Raw genomic sequence first — 10,801 nt, 5'->3', positions numbered from 1 at the left:
TATCTTTCGCCAAAAATTTGATTTCAGCGACAAAAATCAATTTTAGTCACCAAAAAATAAATTATTTGGAGGGATTTTTCAAAATTTGGATGGTTTTATAAACTAATTGGCAACTAAATTTTAGTCGCTAATGGTGTAATATATATATCCAAACAACAAACCAGCACCTATGTGTGTGTCTCTCTCTCTCTCTCCAGTGTTTCTTTCTCTCTCTCTCTCTCGCCCTCTCTCCCTCTACCTCTCCTTCTCTCCCTCTACCTCTCCCACTCCGTTGCTCCTCTCCCCTTCCTCTCTCACTGCCGCTCCACCAGCCGCGCCTCTACCGCTCCTTCTCGTGGTCGCGGGCAACCGGACCACCGATTCACCTAGATATGCCCCATATTCTCTCTCTGAAATCTCTCTATATTCTTATATCTGTCTATCTATCAACGGCGAGACCGATGTATGTATATATATATATATATGTGTGTGTGTGTGTGTGTGTGTGGATTTGTATGTGATTCCAGGACACTCTATCAGCTAGGAAGTGCCATCTCCAGGGCGTCCAGCACCAGCGATCCAAAGCTCTCTGGTACAATAATAATACCTTACGAGGTTCTCTCTCTCTCTCTCTTTCTCTCTCTCTCTCTCTCCCTCCCAAACCCTAACACATTTACAAACACATACATACATACATACATACATACATATGCATATAATAATATATCTATTCTGCTGCATATAATCATCAATCAATCATATAATTCCGACTTCACTCTCTTCAAATTGATCGTATATATATATTTTTTGTAATAAGCAGATGCCAATCAACAGTTTCATTCAGACTCCTTTGGGAGAGGACTCTGCAATCGCTTCCTCAGAACAATACTCCTTTTTTTTTTATTCCCTTTTGGTTTAATTTAATTACACTTTTTTCGCCTGTAGTTTCATCCAAATTTCAATTTGGACCCTACTGTAGTTTCAATTGGGTCATTTTGTCCAAATTATAAGTTAAAATTAATAATTTTGGAACACTTGTGAATTTTCTAAGGTGTATACATGGTCAAAATTAACAAAAATTTAGATGGAAGGAACAAATTGAAGTTGGACTTCCAAGTTTAGAGACCAAATGGTTCAAATTGAAACAAGAGGAACTGAAGTGAAAATGCTATATTTATTTTTAAAAGAGGTTTAATGCCATTTAAATAATATTTTATATTTTAAAAAAATGCTATATTTATAAAATATTTTTAAAAAAAAATTCAAAATTTTTATTCATTACTACTTAAACATTATTTTTTCAATTTGGTGAAAAAAAAGAAAAATTAGAGTACAATACATATTTAAAAATAAAATGACAATACATAAATATCACAATAAATCACATGCTATGATTGCCTCCTAAAAATGCCACAGATGTTGAACCAAATCTCTACATTATACTATTAAAAAACAATTTATTCAAAAGGAAGATGCTTCAGAAAATGAGGTTGTGGGGATATATTTTCTAAGTACCAACACGTGGCAAGGTGACGCCGACATGTCAGCCGAGGTGCCACGTGTCCTGGTCGTGACGCCGAGGTGATCTCGGCAAGGCCGAGGTTATCTCCGAAGATATCGGAATCCGAGATAAGTGGATAAGGGACAAGAGTCCTAGAATGAAAAGGGAACTCAACCTGGATGAGGGACAAGAGTCCTAGAATGAGAGAAGACTTCAGTTTGTATTAAGATAAGGCTCTTAGAGAGTTTATCCTAATCTTACTGGGAGTCCAAGATTAGCAGTAATCCTGAGTCCATAGAAGTTAGGCTTCTATTGGGACTAGGTTTATGTTGGCTATAAAAGAGAGGCACCCCCATGGGTCTAAGGTATGCTTTTTGATACTCAAGCTTGTGAGTTTAGTACTTGATTTATCTTTGAGAGATATACTGACTTGATCGTTGGAGTGCCCCCGGGTGGACGAACCACCGCGGGATTCTTATATTTCTGTTGCAGGTCAATCAGGTGCCATCTATTCTGCCAGTGCTCTCCAGCTGGTTACTAAGCGGGCAGTGTGGTCGGAAAATCACCCACACAATTTGGCGCCGTCTGTGGGAAGGAAAGAAGAATAGATGGCCAATAACGGACAGAAGGATCAGACTGGAGACAACGCTCCTACTGGGAATGGGAGATCTATCAACCTCGACGTTAAAGGGACAATAGCAACACAGAAACTCGTGACCAGAGTCACGGAGTGAAAGACGCCGGCCAGGAAGGTGACGCATCAAAGACAACAGATCGAAGCGGATACCACAACGAAGATGACCTCCAGGTATGGAAGGATAGATACCTGCGGAGGAACGAAGACCCTTCCAGAAGGGATGCAAAGACAGGGGGCATGAGCGCTCCCAAAGAGATAACATTCAAGTATAGAAGAACTCATCCTAAGTGAGCAGATCCCGGATTCCAGATCCTGGATCCCGGATCCGAGAAGACATGATCTCAGCCTAGACAAGTAGGCCCGAGAAGATAAAACCTCAACCTAAGTGAGCAGATCCCGGATTCCAGATCCCGGATCCTAGAAGACATGATCTCGGCCTAGATAAGTAGGTCTGAGAAGAGAAGAGCTCAACCTGAGTGAGCAGATCCAAGATTATAGCATACAAGATTTCGACACTTAAGTCCGAAAAGAGGAGAGCTCAGTGAGCAAATCTCAGATCCCAGAAGATAAAAAAGAAAACACATAAGGTTGGACTGCAGTTAGCCAGGTTGAAGACCTTTTATAAGGTTCACAAAGGAGTATGTGGAAGCCATGTAGGGGGCAGAGAGAAGAAGAATATGCTTAACACTTGTTGAAATTAGTAGCAATTTACAAGTTGAAGTTAAGCCGAGATTATTGTTTATCTTCACTTGTTGAAATTTGTAGCAATTTACAAGTTGAAGTTAAACCGATGTAATGCTTAACACTTGTTGAAATTTGTAGCAATTTACAAGTTGAAGTTAAGCCAAGATTATTGTTTATCTTCACTTGTTGAAATTTGTAGCAATTTACAAGTTGAAGTTAAACCGAAGTAATGCTTAACGCTTGTTGAAATTTGTAGCAATTTACAAGTTGAAGTTAAGGCGAGATTATTGTTTATCTTCACTTGTTGAAATTCTGTGTGAATTTACAAGTTGAAGTTAAACCGAAGTAATGCTTAACGCTTGTTAAAATTTGTAGCAATTTACAAGTTGAAGTTAAGCCGAGATTATTGTTTATCTTCACTTGTTGAAATTTGTAGCAATTTACAAGTTGAAGTTAAACCGAAGTAATGCTTAACGCTTGTTGAAATTTTTAGCAATTTACAAGTTGAAGTTAAGCCGAGATTATTGTTTATCTTCACTTGTTGAAATTTGTAGCAATTTACAAGTTGAAGTTAAACCGAATTAATGCTTAACGCTTGTTGAAATTTGTAGTAATTTACAAGTTCAAGTTAAGCCGAGATTATTGTTTATCTTCACTTGTTGAAATTCTGTGTGAATTTATAAGTTGAAGTTAAACCGAAGTAATGCTTAACGCTTATTGAAATTTGTAGCAATTTACAAGTTGAAGTTAAGCCGAGATTATTGTTGAAATTTTGTGTGAATTTACAAGTTGAAATTAAACCGAAGTAATGCTTAACGCTTGTTGAAATTTGTAGCAATTTACAAGTTGAAGTTAAGCCGAGATTATTGTTTATCTTTACTTGTTGAAATTTGTAGCAATTTACAAGTTGGTTAAACCGAGATGATGTTTACCACTTGTTGAAATTTGTAGCAATTTACAAGTTGGTTAAACCGATATGATGTTTACCACTTGTTGAAATTTGTAACAATTTACAAGTTGAAAATTCTGTGTGAATTTACAAGTTGAAGTTAAACCGATGTGATATTTAAACACTTGTTGAAATTCTGTGTGAATTTACAAGTTGAAGTCAAACCGAGGTCATGTTTAACACTTGTTGAAATTCTATGTGAATTTACAAGTTGAAGTTAAACCGATGTAATATTTAACACTTGTTGAAATTCTGTGTAAATTTACAAGTTGAAGTTAAACCGATGTGATATTTAACACTTGTTGAAATTCTGTGTGAATTTACAAGTTATAATTAAACCGAGGTTATTATAAAGGAAGATGGTTTAACACTTGTTGAAATTTTGAGAAAAATTTAAAAGTTAAAGTTAAGCCGATGTTATGATAAAGGATGATGGTTAAACACTTGTTGAAATTTTTGAGAAAAATTTACAAGTTAAAGTCAAGTTCAAGCAATATCTGCGTACTTGCCGAGACTACCAGGTTGTCAAAACTTGAAATATGGAAAACTAAAGTCTTGATAGAAGACATTGAGAAAGTGACAAGTCCTAAGCAACACTTGTGAAAATATTTGTTACAATATTTTTAAGTGTTAGGACAAGGCCGAGATGAGCAAGATTAGAAGTTGTGACAGAGGTATTTTACCCGAAGAGATTGCACAGTCAAGGTGTACTTTGAAGACATGCAAATTATTCTAAGTGTAGAATCATACAAGAGCAGAAAAAAAGAAGGCATACATTCAAAGAAGAAATCAGAGAAATGCATTTAAAGAAGAAAGAAGGCACTTCGGCCTGAATATTGAAAAATAAATTATTCAGACTACAAAAATGGCACGTCGGCCGACAAAGACGGACAAAGTACAAGGTACAAGGTACAAGGAGTAAAAGAAGGAAACAAAACTGCTCAGCATCAATGGCAGGATATAGAAGACAGTTGGGAAGACTTCTCAGCAACCTCGAGCTCAGCATCGATTTCCCGAAGAGTTTGATCAAGGCTCTTCTCGGCAATTGACACCTCGGAGTTTGAAGGCAAGGATTGAAAGCAAGAATCTGGAAAAAGACACAGAAAACAGAAACAAGAATGTAATTCGTAATCAAGAATGGTGATGAAGCTATCAGTTAATCAAGACAAAAAGATTGCACAGGTGTGTCAACCCAAGAACAGTGGCAGAAATCAACAAATGTGTGAACAGTGTGTATTCAAGAAGATGATTTGAAAACAACGGGTAAAACAACAATGGTGATTAACAATGAAGCAGAGCTTCTTGGAAAGCAACAAGAAATAAAATCAGGAGGAACAGTGGCTTACCAGAAAGAGGGAAGCCGGAATAAGAATTGCCGAAGTCTGACGACAATGACAGAATGACGTAAGCTTCACCGGAAGAGAGGAACGAAGACAGTTGCAGAAGCTTGAAAGCTTGGAAAAATGACGGATTTAAGCAAAAGAGCTAGAAAGAAAAAAAGCCAGAGGATTGAATGAAAAAAGAGAAATATAGTCAAGAAGACGACAAAGTTCAAGAATAAAGCCAAGTGCACAGGCACTAAGTAAGTATGTGAAGAACAAGAAAGTAATGACCCAGACACGATGCTAGCAACAGAAAGCGGATATGACAAGAACAGTGCCAGGAATTCAAACAATTCAAAACTTGAAGATAGACGAAAATAGAAGGCAACAGATGGCAAGTAAACAGATTCAGAAGAGTTATGAAAGATTGAGCTTAATAGCAAGTAAAGAGTTTATGAACCTACCAAGTGAAATGAACGCCGATATGAAAATCGCCGGAGTCAAATAGATGACTGGAAATCGGGAACTCACCAGAGAGTGTGAGTGGAGCAGTTGCAAAGCTCTTGGAGTTTACGAATTAATGGAACCAGAACCTCGGCTAGGAGGTGCGATTTCAGGCAGCTTGGAAAGCATGAAACTTGATTCTTGACACCAGTGGATAGTAAAGTCCAGGGAACTTTGAGGTCGGCGAGTTTGATCTCGGACAGAGGGGCACAGATGAACGAACAGTGTAGGTTTCATCACCTCAGAATGCCGAGGTAATAGAACCTAGGGGGCAGTTGTGGGGATATATTTTCTGAGTACCAACACGTGGCAAGGTGACGCCGATGTGTCAGCCGAGGTGCCACATGTCCTGGTCGTGACGCCAAGGTGATCCCGGCAAGGCCGAGGTTATCTCCGAAGATATCAGAATCCGAGATAAGTGGATAAGGGACAAGAGTCCTAGAATGAAAAGGGAACTCAACCTAGATGAGGGACAAGAGTCCTAGAATGAGAGAAGACTTCAGTTTGTATTAAGATAAGACTCTTAGAGAGTTTATCCTAATCTTACTGGGAGTCCAAGATTAGCAGTAATCCTGAGTCCATAGAAGTTAGGCTTCTATTGGGACTAGGTTTATGTTGGCTATAAAAGAGAGGCACCCCCATGAGTCTAAGGTATGCTTTTTGATACTCAAGCTTGTGAGTTTAGTACTTGATTTATCTTTGAGAGATATACTGACTTGATCGTCGGAGTGCCCCCGGGTGGACGAACCACCGCGAGATTCTTATATTTCTGTTGCAGGTTAGTCAGGTGCCATCTATTCTGCCAGTGCTCTCCAGCTGGTTACTAAGCGGGCAGTGTGGTCGGAAAATCACCCACACAGAGGTCTACTACTGTTTTTATAGCCGTGAATTGTCTAAATTTGTTAACTTCAGAAAACACATAAGCTAGGCTGTGGTCTGGTTTCCTTTATCATACTTTTGTACCTCTATGGTCATGGTTCCTTTGTTAGATGCATTGATGGTGATGATCTCATGACATGAAATTCCATCTCCATTGTTATCTTGATCCATTGTTTGCTTAGCTGGTGCTGTTTGGTTGTTTGCTTATCTTGAAATTCCATCTCCATTATTACTCCTTGAATGTAACAAGTGAGTCCCGAGCAAACTATGCCCTGCATATATACATTTTAAAACAAAGAGCTGTAGAATATTACCATTTTTGGCAAAAGTTGGTTCTCCCATGTCATGAGAACAAATCCTCTATTTTACATCCTTGTGTATAGTAGTTTCATAATTTTTTTTTTCTAGAAAAGTCTAATTCATGTTGTAGCTAAAAAATTTTCAGCGACTAAATTATTGGCTTTTGGCGACAAAAAAATTGGTCGGCAAAAATGTATTATTTAATTAATTTTCCAACCTATTGGCGATTAAATATTTAGTCGGCAAATGAATACATTTGGCGACTAAATGAAGTTTAGTCCCCAATTAGCTTTGCCGACTACTCTTTGGCTACTAATTTTCCGACCAAAAAATTTAGTCGCTAATGACTATAGGCGACTAAAAATTGACTTTTGGCAACTAAAAATTTAGTTGCCAAAGTGAAAATTCTTGTAGTGAATCCTACAACTGTTTGATCGATTATGGGGTTGTTGATGATTGAATGTAACTCTAGTCTTAACTGCAAAGTTTGAACAAAACTTTATACTCAATATGTGAGCACTAAGAAAAACGATGGCATGCTAGAATATATAGTTGAAGTGTGAGACATTTGAAAATAAGATAGAACTGAAATCGGAGATCATTATCAAATGGAAATGAAGTTGAAAATAATTATCAGATTAAAGTGAAATTTAAAATAAAAAAAATCATTTGAAAAATATGATAAAAATGAAGTTGGAGATAATGATAGGATTGCAAATACAAAAATAAATAAATAAAAAAAAATAAAAAAAAATAAAATGAGGTAATAAGAAATTGGAGATAAATAAAGATATTGGAGAATATTAAGTAAATAAATATAAAAAGAGATAAGGACTTTTAGATAATAAGGAGATTTTAAGAATTCAAATTTTAAAATAAAACAATATATGAGGAAAAAAAATAAGACACTTTTCATTAGGCTCGGTTAGTTAGATAGACATAGAATATAAGAAAGTGAAAGAAAAAGAAAAAAATAATTTTTATGTGTTTGTTTAAACTGAGAATCCTAGAAAGTAATGAAAATTAAAATTTCTTGTACAACTCAAATTAGCTTGTTAGTTAAACTTAGGATTTATTTTTTCTCACAAAACTTGACAATGCTTATTTTATTTTCCTCTTTGCCCATGTTTCTCTCCACAACTCCCTATTATGCAGTAATTATATTTTTTTTCCTATCATTTTCTTGCAAAATTTTTGCATCCATTTAAATGCATGCAAGAAAATAAATTTTTATTTCATTTTCCTTTCTTTCACTTCACTTTCTACCATTTTTACTTTCCATCATTCTTTTCTTTCTAAACAAACGGAGCCTTAGAGAAAAATAAGGATAAAGGAAAATTGAAGACAAAACTTTGAGAGAGAGAAAGAGAATCTTAACTCTCTTTTCAGAATTGGGTATTGAGACTTCAAAATTTTAGGAAATACACTACATTTGCTTATAGATATAGCATAGATAGTATAGATAGATAGAGATAGATAGATAATTTAGTCATTAGATTTTATCTAATGTTTTAATATGATTCTCTCTTTATCTTACCGTTTAAAATTTGAATGAAAGTTAGAAGGAAAAAAAAAATGTAATTTGTTATACATATTTTTTGGTTTAATACGTTAAAATGTACTTATGTGACATTCACACAGGCACTTCCTATCTAAAATTTAACAATAAGTGATAGGAGAATTAATTTAAAAAGTAATAAATAAATAATCATCTATAATCCAATGCCATTTCAAAGCAAGTGAACTGAATCAAGTTTGAAAAACCTAATAACAATAAAAAATGGTAATATTATCGCATCAAACTTTGTGTCACGACCCAAAAATTAGCATCATTTTATTAGTTACCAATCTATTATTATCATTCAATTCCATAACCTTAATAAATTCCAAATAAATAAGACAATAAATTACAAATCAAAAGCCCATCTATTTCTCGCAAATCCATCAACTCATACGTTACAATAAATTACGGTACAAGAAGCTTACAAAAAAATATATATCAAATTGCCCTAGAGGCTTACACATCTCAAGGTTAAGGGCCTTGATCACAAAGAAAAAAAAATTCTATCTTGGCAGGCAAGCTCATAGTTGAAACATGAAACATCAAAAGTGCTTTAGTGCTCCATCTAGAACTCCATATACTTCTCAACAAATGAGTCACACCTTGATCACCTAGAATTTTGGAATATGCAGCCCATAAAACAGGAGTGAGCAATGACAACCAATAGGATATAAACTTAACAGACAATAGATATATATATATAAAGCTCATGTTGGTTATATTCATGCAGCACCTCATAATGTGTAAGTCTTGTAACTTTATTTGACATTTAACACTCAATGTAAACTTTAAGCCCACAATTGACTTAACACTTGGACCTTAATTCTTCTTGAAAACATTTCTTTTTTTTTTTCTTTTTTTTTTCGTTTTTATAAAATCCCAAAACACATCTCATGAAAGGGCAGTTGGACATCTTCTACATTTTTGAAAACACCTCCACGTTTACCAGCCATCAGGTACGGCGGGGCAATTGGACACCTATTACATTTTTAAAACAAATACCTCCACATTTATCGGCTATCGAGCACAAAGGGGCAATTGTACACCCAACACATTTATTCAATTGTATCCCCCACATTTACCAGTGTCAAGTACGGAAGGACAATTGGGCTCTTTAACCATATGCCAATAACATTTCTACACTCTCTGGCCTCCGAGCACGGAATGGCATTTGGGCACTTCAACACACATACACAACACGTTCTAAATTTACACACACCCAATTACAAAACCCAACACTTAATCCAACACTCTGTGGATACAACGCAAGAGTTCATAATGTTGTAACTTAACTGAAGTCCAATTCAATCACACACAAAAAATCATCCAATGAATACGATATGAAATATATCTGTATATACATATATTTGCATGTTCCCATGTCATCCCTGCCATCAATTTTAATTATATACTAATTCGTAAATTGAACCTTTCAACATTTCCCGATTTTCCACCGAAAACAACTTCCTTAAATCATCCATTAACATCATCATAACACCAATCTCATTCCACATACGGATTCTCAAGAAGATTAATTGAAATTTTCACATAAAGTACAATTTTAATTCAAACCCTCATTTAAAAAAAAAAATCCCAAATCTAGGGTTTCAAGAAAAATTAGGGGCTTTCTTAATTTCATCATCAAACTCACCAATCATCAAATATTACTCATCAATATCTTAAAACATTTGAAGTATTTCAGAAGTTTGAGTGAAAACCCCAATTTTTTAATATAAACATCTTTTAATCAAAAATTTCAAACTCAAATCAATCCATACTTCCTATAATACAACAAAAATCATAAATGATTAAGGTTAAGAGAACTTCCTACCTCAAGAAGGTGAGCAAACAAAGAAGGCCCAAGCAAGAACTTTGACAAATTCTCAATCCAATCGGTCAAAAGAAAGATCTTCACTCCTCCTTCACTAATCTTGCATGATCTAAGGTGGATCCTTGGTGTAATAAGGTGAAATCAAAGGTTTTATGGCTAGGGTTTTCAGACATGAAGAGGTGACAGAGAGAAAAGAGAGGAAAATGAGAGAAAATGAACAAAAAGTGAGTTTTATACATGCTAATCCCGAATAGACCGCTCGAGCCACCACTCTTGCACTCGAGTGAACACAATCAACTCTCAGAATCTCAAGCCTGCAAAAAAAAGTACTGGATGCCTCGAAAGACCGCTCAAGCAAACAATCTCTCGCTCGAGCGAATAGAAGAAGAAAAAAAAAATTTCTAGAGTGCTACACTTTGAATGCATATCCTAGTTTTTTTCATAGATCAATTATTGGAGATGGGGTGGCTATTTGTGCGGGGCACATCAGTCACTGTTGTGCGGTCATTAGGGCCTATTTTGGAGTCCGTTTCGAAATTCCAAACCATTCACTTTTTAGACTATATCGAATAGAACATACTTGCAAAAAAATCAAGTTTATCGGATATCGTTAATCATTCTATCGAATCGTATTTGTATCTACAAAAATAAATG

General features: G+C 35.5%; 1 long non-coding RNA gene across 1 annotated transcript; it reads left to right on the top strand.

The window, feature by feature from the left end:
* Window positions 1–470: 470 nt before the first annotated feature.
* On the top strand, window positions 471–6,852 carry LOC145792270 (uncharacterized). The gene is made up of 3 exons (XR_014331655.1): window positions 471–594; window positions 800–1,468; window positions 6,439–6,852. It is a non-coding gene; the product is annotated as an uncharacterized LOC145792270 (long non-coding RNA).
* Window positions 6,853–10,801: the final 3,949 nt, after the last annotated feature.

This window comes from Camellia sinensis, chromosome 6 (genome assembly GCF_055761805.1).
Source record: "Camellia sinensis isolate YWXY chromosome 6, ASM5576180v1, whole genome shotgun sequence".
In the NCBI taxonomy this organism is placed as follows: Eukaryota; Viridiplantae; Streptophyta; class Magnoliopsida; order Ericales; family Theaceae; genus Camellia; species Camellia sinensis.
This window is presented reverse-complemented; position numbering and strand designations above follow the sequence as displayed.